Here is a 17152-nt window from a genome sequence, read left to right as displayed (position 1 = left end):
TACTCATATATATGCCTATCATGCAAATCTTTCATGATATAAATCATGAATTAAAAGAATCTTTGACGTGTAGTATCTTATCTCCCTCAGTCACAAAGCCAATGACAAAAAAAGTGTTGTGGACTCAAAATTGTCTAATTTGTGTTGATAGTCAAGAGCTCCAAGTACCCTATCTTTGTTTTTAATTGGTTTTAATTGATCTTGTGTCTGACAACAGCTCTCAGGGTAGTGTTTCACTATTCATCAGTTAGTTGATATTGAATTCTTCAACTGAGCCTTATTAAAGATTTTTTTATGTGAAACACAACATGGGAGCTTTGATGTCATGTTTGACAGTTTCAGACATTTTTTTTTTTTTTTTTTTTTGTGTGCATTTTTATTTTTTGTGTAGCTTATCAGTGGTTCTTTCTCTTGCTGTGTCCTAGCTAATCTGGTATGGATCACAGCAACGTATTCTCAAGGAAGTCTGGGAACCATCAACCAAGGTGAGACTGTTTAATATGATGGAAATATTTTCCATTCATCATTTGTTTTGCATTTAGTTGAATCCTAGCATGATGGATGTACTTGGCCTTGTATTAGCCTTTTGAAGTTGTAAACTGTTTATCAGGAAATACTTTTGATAATTGACATTTTTCTTTTGGTAATAATATGAAGGGAAAGCTGAAATTACAAAAAATAATCGCTTTTGTAGAGAATTCTTTATTTTTAGAAATACAAATAGCTTTTAAGGAATGTGTTTTTCATTGCATTATTTTGTAGTGTTTTTTGCAGTACAACCTTAATGACCTTTTCCAAATCTGTTTGAATTGCTTCCCTGTAATGCCTACACTATCTGTTATGATTACATTGCCAGTTTTATAAGAAATTATGGAAAGCTATCACTTAGTATACTATGATATAGTAATCATATATATAATATGACAAATATTATGCTAATAACCTAATTTTGTATTCTCAGGAGGATAGAAGGTAAAAACGGAAATTTAGAAAATATAAGATGGATAAACAATGATAAAGTACAAAGATCCACAAAACTAGTTATAGCATCTAGATCAGGTGTAGGCAAACTACAGCCCATGGTTTACATGAAGCCAGTCAAAGGAATTCATGTGGCTTGACATGTTTCTAAATTTGAAAGAGAAAGTTAACAAACAATGCCAAATAATATTGTGAGCATTTTGTTTTCTTTCTGCAAGGACAGCTTTTTCTTTAAAAGCCTTGTCTTAAAAATATTTGTTTGGGGTTAATATACTATTCAGCCTTTTAATGTAACTCTAGCATTGAAAAGTTTGCCCACATCTGATATAGATTCATGTTTATCACAATGATAGATGTAGATGTTTGCTTTAAATAGGCACAACAGTCACTAATAAAAACTCTGTGACTGTCTAGGATAAGACCATGAAAACAGGTGGAATTTCTTGTAGTAGTTTTCTTATATGAAAGGAGTATTTATACAAGGTGTAACACACGTTTCTGTGTGGAAAACTGTACTTTCCAAAATCCTTCACACACTGCCTCATCCTAATCTTCTTTACATGTCCTTTTGTCCTTCTATCTTCCGTCATCAGCAGCAGATCCTCCTTGTCTATCTTTTCAATGCCATTGATTATCTGTACATTGTTAGGTCTCCTCTTTCTCTTTTATCTTGTAATGTTGATAGTACTCGTACCATTTCCTTCAGCCGTTTTTCATATGTTAGGTCCTTTAATTCCGGCACCATCTTTGTAGCAATCTTCTTTATCCGTTCTAATCTTTTTATATCTTTTTTAAAGCTCGGAGACCACACCACAGCTGCATATTCCAGCTTTGGACGTATCTTGCTTGTGATAAATTTTATCATCATATCTTTATCCATGAATTGAAATGCCACTTATATTAGTCAACACTATATGATAATCCAAATATCTTGCATATGTGTTTTTCAGGGTTCAGATTTTCCTGTATCCCAGATCTTTTTCCTCTTTAGTCTTCACTATTTGTTCCTCTCCCATCAGCTAGTTCCATACCAGTCCTTCTTCTTCTTCTTCTTCTTCTTCTTCTTCTTCTTCTTCTTCTTCTTCTTCTTCTTCTTCTTCTTCTTCTTCTTCTTCTTCTTCTTCTTCTTCTTCTTCTTCTTCTTCTTCTTCTTCTTCTTCTTCTTCTTCTTCTTCTTCTTCTTCTTCTTCTTCTTCTTTCTTCTTCTTCTTCTTCTTCTTCTTCTTCTTCTTCTTCTTCTTCTTCTTCTTCTTCTTCTTCTTCTTCTTCTTCTTCTTCTTCTTCTTCTTCTTCTTCTTCTTCTTCTTCTTCTTCTTCTTCTTCTTCTTCTTCTTCTTCTTCTTCTTCTTCTTCTTCTTCTTCTTCTTCTTCTTCTTCTTCTTCTTCTTCTTCTTCTTCTTCTTCTTCTTCTTCTTCTTCTTCTTCTTCTTCTTCTTCTTCTTCTTCTTTCTTCTTCTTCTTCTTCTTCTTCTTCTTCTTCTTCTTCTTCTTCTTCTTCTTCTTCTTCTTCTTCTTCTTCTTCTTCTTCTTCTTCTTCTTCTTCTTCTTCTTCTTCTTCTTCTTCTTCTTCTTCTTCTTCTTCTTCTTCTTCTTCTTCTTCTTCTTCTTCTTCTTCTTCTTCTTCTTCTTCTTCTTCTTCTTCTTCTTCTTCTTCTTCTTCTTCTTCTTCTTCTTCTTCTTCTTCTTCTTCTTCTTCTTCTTCTTCTTCTTCTTCTTCTTCTTCTTCTTCTTCTTCTTCTTCTTCTTCTTCTTCTTCTTCTTCTTCTTCTTCTTCTTCTTCTTCTTCTTCTTCTTCTTCTTCTTCTTCTTCTTCTTCTTCTTCTTCTTCTTCTTCTTCTTCTTCTTCTTCTTCTTCTTCTTCTTCTTCTTCTTCTTCTTCTTCTTCTTCTTCTTCTTCTTCTTCTTCTTCTTCTTCTTCTTCTTCTTCTTCTTCTTCTTCTTCTTCTTCTTCTTCTTCTTCTTCTTCTTCTTCTTCTTCTTCTTCTTCTTCTTCTTCTTCTTCTTCTTCTTCTTCTTCTTCTTCTTCTTCTTCTTCTTCTTCTTCTTCTTCTTCTTCTTCTTCTTCTTCTTCTTCTTCTTCTTCTTCTTCTTCTTCTTCTTCTTCTTCTTCTTCTTCTTCTTCTTCTTTTACGTTAAGACCTATAGCGCCTGTAGGCACACTAGAAGAGTGTATGGGAAGCGCTGTTAAGCTTCCACTCATTAGTGGCACAGGCAATTTTATTTATAATGGTACCCATATTAGGGCCCATATCACCACCCAAGCTCATCTTGGGTGTAACCACCTAGAACCTGGGTATCATGGTGATATGTAGGTAACTTTAAACCACTCGACAAATGGCAAAGTGTTTAAGGCTGTACATGGTGGGATTCGAACCTACGCGTAGACGTCTGCCCGATCCCACACTATCCACCTTATCTACTATGCCAATGCCTCCCCTAGTTCTATTACGTGACATTTCTTGGCATTGAACTCTAATTTCCACTTTGTACTCCACTCATTGATCCTGTTTATATCTTCTTGTAACTGCAAACAGTCCTCCCAGGTTTTGATAACTCTTAGTAGCTTTGCATCATCAGCAAATAAGTTAATGTAACTGTTTATCTCATTGTGAATGTTGTTTACATAAATCTGAAAGATAATGGGGGCTAACACTGACCCTTGTGGCACTCCGCTTGTTACTTTACCCCAAGATGAGTATGTATTTCTGATTACAGTTCTCATCTCCCTGTCCTTCAAATAATCTCTTGTTCATTCTAACAAAGTTCCTCGCAGTCCTCCTATGTTCTCTAGTTTCCAAAGTAGTCTTCCATGAGGGACTTTATCAAAATCATTTTTTTATGTCCAGGTATACTGTGTCCACCCCATCCATCTCTGCTTTCCAATCCTTTTATTAATCCCGATTAGAAGCTTAATAAGTTCGACACACATGACCGTGCTGTCCTGAACCCAAATTGTCTGTTTGATATGACTTGTTCTTCTAGATGTTTAACCCATTTCTTTTTTCTTTTATAATTATTTCACACAACTTTCCCACAATGCTTGTAAGTGACACTGATTTGTAATTTAATGGCTCAATTGCCTTTCCTCCTTTAAATATCATATTACATTGGCTAAAGTTTTTCCATTCTAGTGAAACTTTCTCTTCATTTAGTGAATTTGTAATTATTTCCCAAATTGGATCCAGTAGTTGCTATTTACATTTATTTAGCACCCAACCTGATTCACCAATCGGCCCCATTGCTTTTCTGACATCCAAATCATCCAATAATCTTCCAGTATCCTCTTTGTACACTGTGGTTTGCTATAATCTTTGGCAATGCAATGTCCTATTAGGTTCTGTAAAATGTTCTTCTACAGTGGACACCATTTTGAAGCTCTCATTCATTATTTCACGCATTTCCTTCTCTGTTTGGTATGTCTTCCTTCCTTTAATTATTTTTTCTATTGTTTCCTTGTTGTTTATTTTGCTATTTATGAATTTGTAGAAAAGCTTGGGTTCGTCTTTGCTTTTACTCACCACATCTTTCTAAAAGTTTCTTTCTTCCTCTCTCCTTACTCTGATATATTTGTTTCTCACATCCTTATACTGCCGTCTGTTATTGTTATTTTTCTGCTCTATGAGTTTCTTCCAAGCTTTGTCTTTTGCCATTTTAGTTTCTGTGCATCTAGCATTGTACCAAGTGTGTATTTTTTCTTAATTCTATAAAAAGGTATATATTTCTTTACTCCTTCATTATATTTCTGTAAGAATATTTCATATTTCCCTTGTATTATCTTTCTGTACATAATGTTTCTCCATTCAATATCAGCAAAAATAAAATCCTTAATTTTTCCAAATCCACTCTTGCATAATTTAATCTCTCCTTTGTAGTCATCTCTGTAACTTATCCCATCCTCCTCCTGTATTTGCATCTCTAATGACACATGATCACTTCTTCCCATTGGACTAAGATATTGTATGCTGGGAGGGGAGTCTGTTTTCTTTGTGAATACTAGGTCAAGCAACTATGGTTCTTCCCTCCTGTACCTTGTTGACTCCTTCATCCACTGGTCCATTGTATTTACCATAGTCGACTGTAACACCTCACTCCACTGTCCAGCATTATCCATTACTTCCATCTCTTCTCAACATATTATCTAAGTTCTTAATCACCTCTCTTGGCATATCTTTATATTCCTCAGTTCCCCATGTATTCATCTTAGGTGGCACATATGTAACTATGATTTTTCTCTTCTTCAGTTCCTTTGTTTCGATTGTTACTCCCATTACTTCCACCTTGTCCTAACCATATTGCACATCCTCCACACATATGTTATCACAAACCATTATTAGCACTCCTCCTCCCCCTTTACTCTTCCTGTCTCTTCTCCAGCTATTATATCCCTCCTCCTTAAAGTTAACATGGATCTCCGCTCTTAGTTTAGTTTAGTTTCAACAATGCACATTACATCCAACTTTTTTTTTTCTTTCAAATAATCCTCTAACCTTCAACATGCTGGATAACAACCCATCTATATTAGTATAAGTCACTCTTAATTTTTTGCCTCCTCCCCGACCTCCTCCTCCTTCCGTAGATACCACTTCTTTAGTCATGTATCTAGAACCCTCCAGTAGAAATTATTTTTTTCGATCTCTGTCCTTTTCTTAGATTTTTCCCTTAGCTTCATTTCTTAGCACTTAATCTTTTTCCCTCTCCTCTAGGTTCTTATCTCTTTTTATCCATATATCTTTATGTTCAGTATCATTGGCCAGCTTCCCTTTTCTTCTCATAATTTCCTCCACCGCCACCTGCGATCTCTTTCTCGTTTTCATTGGTATCCTACTCCCTTCACTAAATCTTCCCAGCCTAATCACTTCCTCCACCTCTTGGGCCAGCTCCTGTGTGCTGTCCTGGACCTTTTTGATAATAGTTTTGGCCAATTTTCTCTCTTCATGCTTTCTCATGAACTTCTTTTTTTTTTTTTTTTTTTTTTTTTTTTTTTCTCAAAAATCACACATTTCCTCTTGTCCACTGTATCTCTCACTAGATCTTTTCTTCCCTGAATTACTTGTGTAACAGCTTCTTTTGTATTTTCCTGAATTTGTCTCTTTACTACCTTTGAAAATTTAACTTTTTCTCTTCCCTTTTCTCTCTCTTGTTCCCATACATTTCATAATTCCTTCAGCTTGTTTTCACCCAATCCAATTTTTGCTCTGTCCTCAATCCCATCCTGTACTTTTTTCTGTAGGCTCCTTAAGGAGTTATCATACTCGTGACATGTAGCCTTTAGTATAGCATTTTGTTTCTTTATCTCCTGTATCTCCTCCTTAAGTCCCTGATTGATTACACTGACCTTCTCATATTCGACTAATCTCAATCTCAGTTTTCTGTTATCAGACTAGTCTGTCCTGCTTGTCCATTAAACTCGACATCACTTCCTTCATGTACCTTATCTCTTTCCACGTTTATCAACCTCCTCATATTTCCTCTTTGGTCTTTAAATCCAGAAAAGTCCATATCCATATTATCCTCAGTCAATATTCTCAGTCCAACAGGTGTTTCAATAAATCACTGATTTTCACAAGATGGTGTTTGCTTTGATGTCAATCATCTGGTCGTGCCACTCAGTTCCATTTCTCTCCATTTTTCCATCTACATGATCCAAAAACCTATTTATTATGGAGATAAGAGAACCCTATGGCCCCCTACCACCCTGTACATACGTCTATGTCAGGTTCCAACGCCTGTTGGAGCTCTTTCCCTGGTAGCTGCTCAGCACATCATCTCAGAGTGTGTGTGTGTGTGTGTGTGTGTGTGTGTGTGTGTGTGTGTGTGTGTGTGTGTGTGTGTGTATTTACCTAGTTGTATTGTACAGGGTTTGAGTGGGGCTCATAGTGTCCTGTCTCCATATCTACATTTATCTAGTTTTTCTTTAAAGTTATGCACACTATGTGCTGTAACAATTCCATTATCCGATGCATTCCATTTTTCCACCGTTCTGTGTGGAAAACTGTATTTTCCGATACCCTTCACACACTGCCTCATCCTGATCTTCTTTTCATGTCCTCTTGTCATTCCATCTTCTTCCATCGATAGCACCAGGTCTTCTTTGTCTATCTTTTCAATATCATTTACTATCTTATACATTGTTATTAGGTCCCCACATTTTCTTTCTCTCTATATCACCTTTACTGACAATGATGATGTGCATTTATTTTACTTGGTTCAACCTTTCTCCACTGAATGGTTCCTCATTCGTGAACACCTTACAAAAGTTGTTGTTCAATATTTCACCTGTATCACTAACATCCTCATATATTTCCTCCCCAACTTTTACTTTTTCTATTGCCTCCTTTTATTTAATTTTCCATTTATGAACTTTTAGAACATTTTTGGATCACTTTCACACCTCTCCACCACCCTCCGTTCATATTCCCTTTGTGCTGTTTCCCTTACTTCAACGTATCTATTTCTTGCAGCTATATATACACTGCTGGTCAGAGTGGAAGGTGCGAAAGGGACCATGACTTCCACTCTGACCAAATTTCATTCATCCCTTCTTAACTCCTAAACATACGGTGGGATTTGCTGTATGTCGCTATCTGACAACTCTGCAGCTCTAGTAGTCAAAGTAGATGATATGTTTCCTTAGTCAACGTTCATCTGTGGTTCGTGTGCTTGCATTTGAATTTTCTTTCACCTCCCCTCACGGCTCCTTTTTGTGGATGCGTGAGCGTACCATTGTGCCCTGTTACTACTTCTTATGGGACCTAGGAAACTAATTAGTAAGGCCCAAATCTCAGTCATTTGTGCCTTAGTGAGGGAGAATAAGTCAAATCAAGAAATTGCCGCAAACACTGGCAAAGCTCTCAGAACTGTTCAACGTTGGACCAAAATTTATCGTGAGGGAGAAAGAGACGCTTCGCCACCACCTTACAAGCTTGAAGGGCGTAAGCATAGTGTGAGCCAGAGAACTCTGAACATTATTCGAAGACAGCTTGAGGCCAACCCTCGCGTACACACCAAGGAACTTAAGGCCAGGAACCCTTTGTTCTGGGTGGGGTGAGTGAAAGGAGTGTGCGGAGATATGTGAAAGGCAACATGGGATAACGGAGTTGTCGCACAGTTTCAAAACTTTACTTCAGTCATGATTACCTTAACAGTAGGCAAGCAGTTTGTGTCTCAGCACAAAGATTGGGACTTAGGTAAGTGGCGTAGGGTACTTTGGTCAGATGAGGCAAGCTTTCAGGTTACAGACAACTAGAGAAACTGTGTGTACTGCAGACCCGGTAGTAACCGTCACGATCCATGCTACACAGCACATACATTAAAACCCAGATTCTTTGATTGTGTGGGGTTGTTTTTCTTACTATGGTCTTCAAAAATTAGTGTTTTTGCCTAAGAATGTTCATATAAACCAAAATAACTACTTTGAGCTAATTTTAGATGAGTTAGATGAGTGTATTGAAAAGTGCAATGCTGATACCTTCATGCAAGATGGTGCACAGTGCCATACGACAAAGCTAATTGTTGACTGGTTTGATTTCTGCAATGTCAGCCTTTTAAAACCTTGGCCCACAAGTTCGCCAGACCTTAACCCTATAAAAAATCTCTGGGCGTACATAAAACTGAAGCTAAAGGAGAGAGATACCTCCTCCCTCCCTAGCCTCCAAGCCACTGTTCAGGACATATGAGACAATATTGACGCTCAGTATCTCCATCACCTGGGTGATTCACTTCCCAAGAGACTCGAAAGGTCAAGAAGGCCTGAGGGCACCCTATCAAATACTAGTTTAGGTGAATACCCTCATTGAAACATATTTTCTGTGTCATAAATCTCCTTCACAGGATGTCACAGGTACCGCACTCTCCGCTCTGACCAGCAGTGTATTTCCCTTGACAATACTTCATTATTCTTCTTGAATTTCATCCATGCCTTTTCCTTGTTCTTTGCCTTCTCCCAATTTCTATCAAACCACTGTTTTTTTTTCTTAGTCTTCATTTGATAATATGGCACAAACCTCTCTACAGCAGTATTATATGCATCCATAAATTTATCATATTTTGATTGGATATCTGCCTCCTGATACACCACAGACCAGTCCATTTCGCTAAAAAATTCCCTTAGATGATTGTAGTTTGCCTTGGCATAGCTTAATCTTTCCTCCTTGTACATATCACCCTTCACCATGTCCATTTCCATATCCAACTTGAATCTTAGGACATCATGATCACTTTTCCCCAGGGGACACTCATGTTCAACTTCATCCCTTAGACAGATGCCTTTAGTGAACACCAAATCTAACCTTGCCGGGCATCCTCCCCCCTGCACCTTTTTGGGTCTCTCACCCATTGTGTTATTAGGTTATCTATTATCATGTTCAACAACTCCTCTCCCCAATCAACACCATTCATCACTTCAAAATCTTCCCACACTACTTCTTTACAATTAAAGTCCCGAACTAACACCACTTTATCCTTTTTTTACAATTTCATCTTTCAATCTATTTAGGGCACTTCTCATCACATTTTGGTGCTGTTCATTATCGCAAGCACTTGTTTTGGATGGCATGTATACTGTTATGATGTTAATGTCTTGTTTTCCATCCATTATAACCATACTAATCACTTCTTCACTCTCTCCTAAAGTTCACCTCCTTCACTATCAGATCTTTTTTAGTTAATACCATTACACCACCACCTCTTACCACTCTATCGCTTCTCCATAAATTGTAGTGTCCTTCCTCAAACCATTCTAATTTTATTTATGGTTTTAACTTTAAGTCTCAACTGCACACATTGTGTCTGATTCTTTACTTCTTAAATAGTACTTGCACTTCAACCTCTGACAAAAAGCCGTCTATATTTGTGTATGACACTCGAATTCCATTTCCATTCCGGTCGTTCTCTGCCTTTGTCTGTGTACTATTTTTTTTTTGTCTAATTTATCCACCTCTTGTTTCTGACCCTCCAAAAAACTTTTTCTTGTGTTCCTCAGATCTTGCCTCATTTTTTTCCCTTGCTTCCATTACTAGTTCTCTCACTTTCTTTCCTCTTGTGTTATGCACTTTTTATGTAAATCGTTTTTGTTTCATCATAATTTTACAATTTCCAAGCTCTCCACAGTATGGCCTTTTCTGCCACCTGGGATTTCAACTTCAACTTTAGTGGTCTGCTTTTACCTTCTTCGTATGTCCCTAGTCTCACACTCTCTTCCACGTCAGCAAATAAACCATCTTCTTCTTCTGAGATCTTGTTCAATAAATTCTTAATCTTACCACTTTTCTTCTCTCTCCTTTCCTACCAATTTCTATTTGTTTCCTCTCCTAGACCAATTATGATAACACTTTTTCTTTCTTTTCAGCAATATCTCGTACCATATTTTCATTCTGTTACAGCACCTTAACAACTTCACTCTGCGCAATCACTTTTCTTTCCTCATCTTGCTTTTTCAATATCTCCCTAAAGGTCATTTGCATTTCCTTATTTTCCTTTTTCATTTCCTTTATTCAGGTATCAATTAAATTTAGACACTCCTTCTTATCTCCTACATCACCTTTGTTCATTTTCTTTTCCAATTCCATCATTTTCACTTTCAGCTCATCACATTGTTTCTTTAGGTGTTGATTCTCCTTTTCCATTTCAACTTTCTCCTTTAACAGGTTGTGGTTTTCCTTTGTCAAAAGATAGATTTCCTTTCTAAATGCATCATTCTCTTGTATAACTCTGTCAAGCTTCTCCTCAATAGATACGATTCTTCCCCACTTACACTCCAGAGCTTGTATTTTTGTATCTGTATCCACGTCTTTTAACTCGATTGGGGTTGCTAAAAAGCCCCAAAACTCGGTTTAGAGGAAGCTTTCGGAGTATCCATCTTGGTGTCGTTTGCTACTGCCTCCCGCCACGGCTTCAAGTAATGACCCGTGGACCGGTGGTTTAAATCTCCCAAGGACACATTTTGAGAGAAATCACTAGATCAAATCTATAAGGACATCTTTAGGAGGACACATTAGAGACTACTCAAGCCCTACATAGCACACAATAGGTCATTCCTGAGGCTAGGAGGGTCAGGATGTTGCTTGGTTGCTGGATTACGTCCTGTCCCGATGGCAGCTGGTGTTTGTGTATGTGTGTGTGTGTTTTTGTGTGTGTAATTCACCTCGGTCGTCTGCTGGTCACCCAGCCAGTCTTCCCCATTACGGAGTGAGCTCAGAGTTCATAGACCGATCTTCGGGTAGGACTGAGACCACATCAACACACAACACACACTGGGAAAGCGAGGCCACAACCCCTCGAGTTACATGAGTTGCATCCCGTACCTATTTACTGCTAGGTGAACAGGGGCCACACATTAAGAGTCTTGCCCATTTGCCTCGCCGCTTACCGGGACTCGAACCCAGCCCTCTCGATTGTGAGTCAAGCGTGCTAACCACTACACTACACGGTGTGTGTGTGTGTGTGTGTTGTATGCAAGAGGGAAGACTGGCTAAGGCAACAAAATATGGAAAGAAAAGGTCCACTGGATTGCCAGTTCCCTTAAAGTTATTAAGAGTTATCCAAGTCAGGGACTTACGGGTCATGTCTTGAAACCTTTCTCTTAACACATTAATCATGTTTGGCAACTCCACTCACTCGCCCACCTCATGGAACCCTTCACATCACCACCATGCTAGTGTACATTGGACTTTTGCAGAGAGAGAGAGAGAGAGAGGTATACTTCATTGTGAGAGGGTGCACTGTAGGGTAGTGTTAAAATCCATGTTACACATTCATACCAAATTGCAGACCACAAAATTTTTTTTGTCTTTATCATGAATTGGTGCATTAATGTAATAGGCATGGGTTGGTGCATATATGAACCAGTCTGCAATGCAATGATGATATATTCTTGTTTTGTTCTTTGGCGTAGTTTTTATGATGTATATATGATTAGTAGGGATAAAGGCTGTATCTGGGATTACTCTGAAGAGTTTGTTTTACTTGTTTCACCAGAAATTCAAACCGACCATCTTTTATAAAGGATTTTTTTCCTGTTAATTGTTTGTTGAGTGGTTTTTTCTTCATAAATATTTTTTTTCATATATAGAATAACCCAATATTCCACATAATGAGTCTCTCTCTCTCTCTCTCTCTCTCTCTCTCTCTCTCTCTCTCTCTCTCTCTCTCTCTCTCTCTCTCTCTCTCTCTCTCTCTCTCTCTCTCTCTCTCTCTCTCTCTCTCTCTCTCTCTCTCTCTCTTATTACCATCCAATAGGTGACTGCAGAATATTATTATTATTATTGTTTTATTTATTTTTTTTTTTATGAAAGCAAATTTTTTAAATTTAATTAGGAACCTTTATTTATCTTATTTGCTATGAGGGAAATTTTCTTATACAGCTGATTACTGTTACACAATGCAATGCTTATATTTTGAAAATAGAATGTCTCAAAACTTTGTCTTTTAGACTTTTTTTATTTTTTTTTTATTTATATTTTTCTTGCATATATAATTAACATCATACCATTGTTAACTTAATGCATTTTACCACTGTAACATATCTGCAGTCACAAAAAAATACAAATTTACACTCAAATTGCTTATATACTCATGTTTGCATAAGTTTATAGAAAGGGCTATTCGGGCAACAGATGTGCTAATACACAGCAAGTGAAACAGTTGTTCGGTACACATGTGGCCCCTTACATGGTTAACGTGTTAAAAGAAGTCAAGTCGTAGGAAGATATAAATACAGAAGCAGGCAAGGAGTTCAGGAGTTTACCAGAGGAAGGTATGAATGATTGAGACGACTGGTAAACTTGCATTAGAGAGTTGGACAGAATAGGGGTGAGAGAAAGAAAAAGCCTTGTGCTGTGAGGCCACAGGAGGAGTTAGCAAGATCAGTAGAGCACTAAGCATGAAAATAGCAATAAAAAATAAAACTTCCACCTCTGACAGTCAGTGAGAGGAGGGGAGTTTATAGATGAAAAGCTTTTGATACCATGTTATCTAACAAAACTGTGTGAGTGAAAAATTCCTAAATATGCAAAGAGTACTCCATACAAGGATGGATAAGGCCTTTGTACAAAGTGGTTACAGCAGCAGGAAAAACTGGAAGGGATGCCTCAGAACACCTAACTTCATAGAAACTGTTTTAGCAAGAAATGAGTTGTGAAGTTTCCAGTTTAGATTATGAATAAAAGATAGACCGAAGATATTCAGTGTAGAAGATGGGGACAGCTGAGTGTCATTGAAGAAGAGGGGATAGTTGTCCAGAAGGTTGTGTTGAGTTGATAGATGGAGGAATTGACTTTTTGAGGCATTGTACACTACTAAGTTTTCTCTGCTCCAATCAGAAATCTTAGAAAGATCAGAGTCATTCGTTTTGTGGCTTCCTTGCATGATCTGTACTTCCTGATGGGTTGATCATCTCTGAAAAGACATGGAAAAGTGTAGGATGGTATCATTAGTGTAGGAGTGTATAGGGCAGGAAGTTTGGTTAAGATCATTAATAAATAATAGAAAGAGAGTGGACGACAGGATAGAATCCTGAGGAACACTACTGTTAATAAATTTAGGAGACGAACAGTGACTCTTTACCACGGCTGCAACAGAACAGTAGGAAAAGAAACAAAATAAAGTTGCAGAGAGTAGGATAGAAACTGTGGGAGGACAGTTTTGAAATCAAAGCTTTGTGCCAAAAGTTTTTGATATGCCTAATGCAACAGCAATAGTTTCTCCAAAATCTCTAAAAGAGGATGACCAAGACTCAATAAGGAAAGCCAGAAGATCATCAGTAGAGCAGCCTGGACAGGAGCCATACTGGTAATCAGAAAGAAGATTGTGAAGTGACGGATGTTTGAGAATCTTCCTAATGCGGATAGATTAAAAAACTTGAGAGAAGCAAGAAATTAAAGCTATAAGGTTGTAGTGTGTGCCATGTATGTAGTATCTATTTATATGATGCATTATACAGATCATTTCAACTGTTATGGTAACAGATGAGTAAAATGTGAAAATAAAACTCTAATTTTTGGATAATTGAGATTGACCTTTCCCCAATAGGTCCAATTTATGCAGGTTTTACTGAACACCAAATTAGCTGAATGTTTCTACTAGTCTTTCTTTGAACTTCATGCATTTTAAAGGTGTTTTTTTTTCATATTTGTGAGCTTTCTTTGTAGAATTTGGGGTATTTATTTTGCATCATATTTAAATCTTAAGTTTGCATCATCTAGACTTCTTTTAAAAAATCCTCTTAGTTATGAAAAGTGAAAAAAACAAAAGGGGCAAAATCAGAACTGTAAGGAGGTATGGAAGGTTTCTGCTCCAAAATTCACTTAGGACAATTATAACAGTTGATGAATGAGTTTGGGTGTTATTTGCTGGAGTAAGTCCACCAGTATAATTTTCTTTACATTTTCTAGTCCGTATCATCTGATTTTCACAAAATGTCTTATTAGTATTTTTCAGCCATAGTTTTCTTCTTCTAGGAATAAAAGTAAAATGTTTCCTTCTGTCACAGAAAATCCATACCATACTTATACATACTATATATATATATATATATATATATATATATATATATATATATATATATATATATATATATATATATATATATATATATATATACAGGCAACCCTCGCTTAACGAAGGGGTTACGTTCCTAAAAAAAACTTCGTTAAGCGAAACTTCGTTCAGCAAACCGATTATAACAAGTTTAACCCCTGATTTGAACTTCCATTGAGAGTAAGCAAAGTGAGAGTGCATCATAGTACAGTAAAAGGTTTAATGAAAGTAAAAATTAGGTAGTTTAATTTAAGTCATTATAATGTACACTAATGTATGTATGTACGTAACTTTATAATGTTGATGATCTTAACTTTATGAAGGGAGGGAGAATGAAACGGGAAATACACAAACCGGCAACCTGTGGAATGTAAACAAAGTGCGCATCATTGTACCGCATACAAAACTTATGTACCACATTTCCACAAGGCTTTCCATTTTATCCATTGTAGAGTCACGAGTTCAGGTGGTTCTTTTAGCTTTCAGGGAAGATACGGTCTCACCAGCCTTCTTAATAGAGTCTGCTGACTTGAAAATATTTGACAGTAGATGGAGTCAAGATGGTGGCCAGCAATGTTATTAGTTTTCTGGCCTCTCTCTTGTCTGTGAATAATACCCAGCTTCACTTCGAGAGTAAGACACTTTCTGGTCTTCTTAGGAACGTTAGGCCACATTGCATGCCGTCTTGGTGGTAAGATGAGCTGCTGGTGACGCTGTTATGTTTTGACTAGGGAGTGAGTGGTGCGCGTGATCTTGATCTTGATGCTACAGGTGACGCAGAATTTTTTCTGAGTCAGGCTTATGTATCGGCAGCGCCTGTGTTGTCCACGAGAGGCTTGATCTTGATCTTTATTCTACAGGTGTCTCAGGATTTCTCCTGAGGCAGGCCTTAGTACCAGCAGCTCCTGGTGTATTCAAAAGCCTGTCAGCTTGCATGATACGGTGGGGCTTTCAAATTTGGAAAAAAATTACCTAGATAAAACTTCGTTAAAGCGAGTTTGGTATTCGTTAAATGAGCAGATGGTAGTAAAATGAAACCTTCGTTGTAGCGAAATTTCGTTGTGTGAACCTTCGTTAAACGGGGGTTACCTGTATATATATATATATATATATATATATATATATATATATATATATATATATATATATATATATATAACTTTGAGGTCTACTGTGGAACTTGGCACACTTGATTCTTTTTAGTACCCAGTTTTTTTTATTACATTTTGCATTATGGATCAAGTTGAAAGATCTATGTTTAATTTCTAGTCATATACTTTGGTTGATTTAATGTGCATCATTTTTTATGTGAAGTGCTTGAGAAAATATAAGTTCTTTATGTACTGATTATAGTAGAGAGTGGGAAGCCTTAAGATCCTTATTCAAGGAGCCACCATAAAAATCCCCTTGCTTGTACACGGCCGTGTGGAGATGCCCAGGAGAGAAACAGAGAAGGAGAGAGAGACGAGTGATGAGGTAGACATCAGGAGGAGGTGCTGTGCAGGTTGCCAGTTGAGTTCATTTAGTCCCCCTAGCCCCATGTAGGCCATGTATCAGGCTAAATAGGGTAGTGGTACAAGTGCTCAAGTGGTGACTGGTGTTCAATGTGTACCTTTTTGTTATAAGGTCATTGCCAACGTATAGAGAAAGAGAGAAAGTATGTTTTTGTTACTTTTCATTATGAAAGTTTATATTTTCCTTTACCCTGTTAGTTTTGACTTAACCCAGGGAGGGCAGAAAGGCTAAACAGTTTAGTCTGTACCTGGTACTTGGGACCAGTACACTGGTGCCAGGGATCAGTACAGGAGTGGCAGCAAAATTTAGTGTCACTGTACAGTGGTGGCAGCAAAAATAAGTGTCCCTGTACATTTATGGAGGTGATCCTCATTTAACACTTTTGGTACTCTGTGAGCTGTGCTTACCAGATTTAAATTTTTACTGAGGATGGTAAATGCAGAATCCTATATAGTGGTGCCTTGCCATAACAGTCATTTCAGGGGTGAGGAGTGTCCATTACTGCGAATTTTTTGTTACTGAGAGCTGTTTGTCTGTGAGATCCTTAAAGATCCCCTTTCCCTTTTTCGATAATTTATTCTTTTGATAACACCAAAAAAAAAAATTTTGGACATTTAAACCACTGTAATGCTGGGAAAAAAAGAGAGTTTTGACTGAAAAACAATTATCAAACTTTTAGAAATTTTTAGCTTTATTTTGACAAACAGTAGCTGTAACTGAGCTTAAGGCATTGGTTATAATGTAAATGGTTAACACAAAAATATAAATTTACAATACTTTTCAATAAATTTAATTAGAAAAAAAATAAACAAGTAAACTGATTGAATAATATTAAGAGAACTTTCTCCCCACAATCACGTATGTTAGACTTACAGCCCAATTCACCTGAAGAGGACACACCACTCACCACAAAGTAAATACTAGAAAAATAATTGCATAGTATAATCCCCCTACTTCACTCAACATTACATAGTATAATCCCCCTTCTTCACTCAACATTACATAGTATAATCCCCCTACTTCACTCAACATTACGGTACTTTTCATTTTACCTGCGTAATTCTTGTGCCGACACGTGCCACAATTTTCTTTTTAGTTCCTTTTCAGTTTTCTGAAGAACACT

General features: G+C 37.1%; 1 protein-coding gene across 3 annotated transcripts in view; it reads left to right on the top strand.

Annotated features, from left to right (window-relative positions):
* The first annotated feature begins 390 nt into the window (after positions 1-390).
* LOC123514387 (CLIP-associating protein 2-like) overlaps positions 391-17152 on the top strand; it is a 60076-nt gene continuing 43314 nt past the window's right edge. For all 3 annotated transcript variants that reach the window (XM_045272287.1, XM_045272286.1, XM_045272285.1), the window contains exon 1: positions 391-485. The gene's annotated coding sequence lies outside the window, so the exon portion shown is untranslated. The remainder of the gene's footprint in view (positions 486-17152) is intronic.

The sequence above is a fragment of the Portunus trituberculatus genome, chromosome 37 (genome assembly GCF_017591435.1).
Source record: "Portunus trituberculatus isolate SZX2019 chromosome 37, ASM1759143v1, whole genome shotgun sequence".
In the NCBI taxonomy this organism is placed as follows: Eukaryota; Metazoa; Arthropoda; class Malacostraca; order Decapoda; family Portunidae; genus Portunus; species Portunus trituberculatus.
Note: the sequence above shows the minus strand (reverse complement) of the source record. Positions and strands in the feature narration are given on the sequence as shown.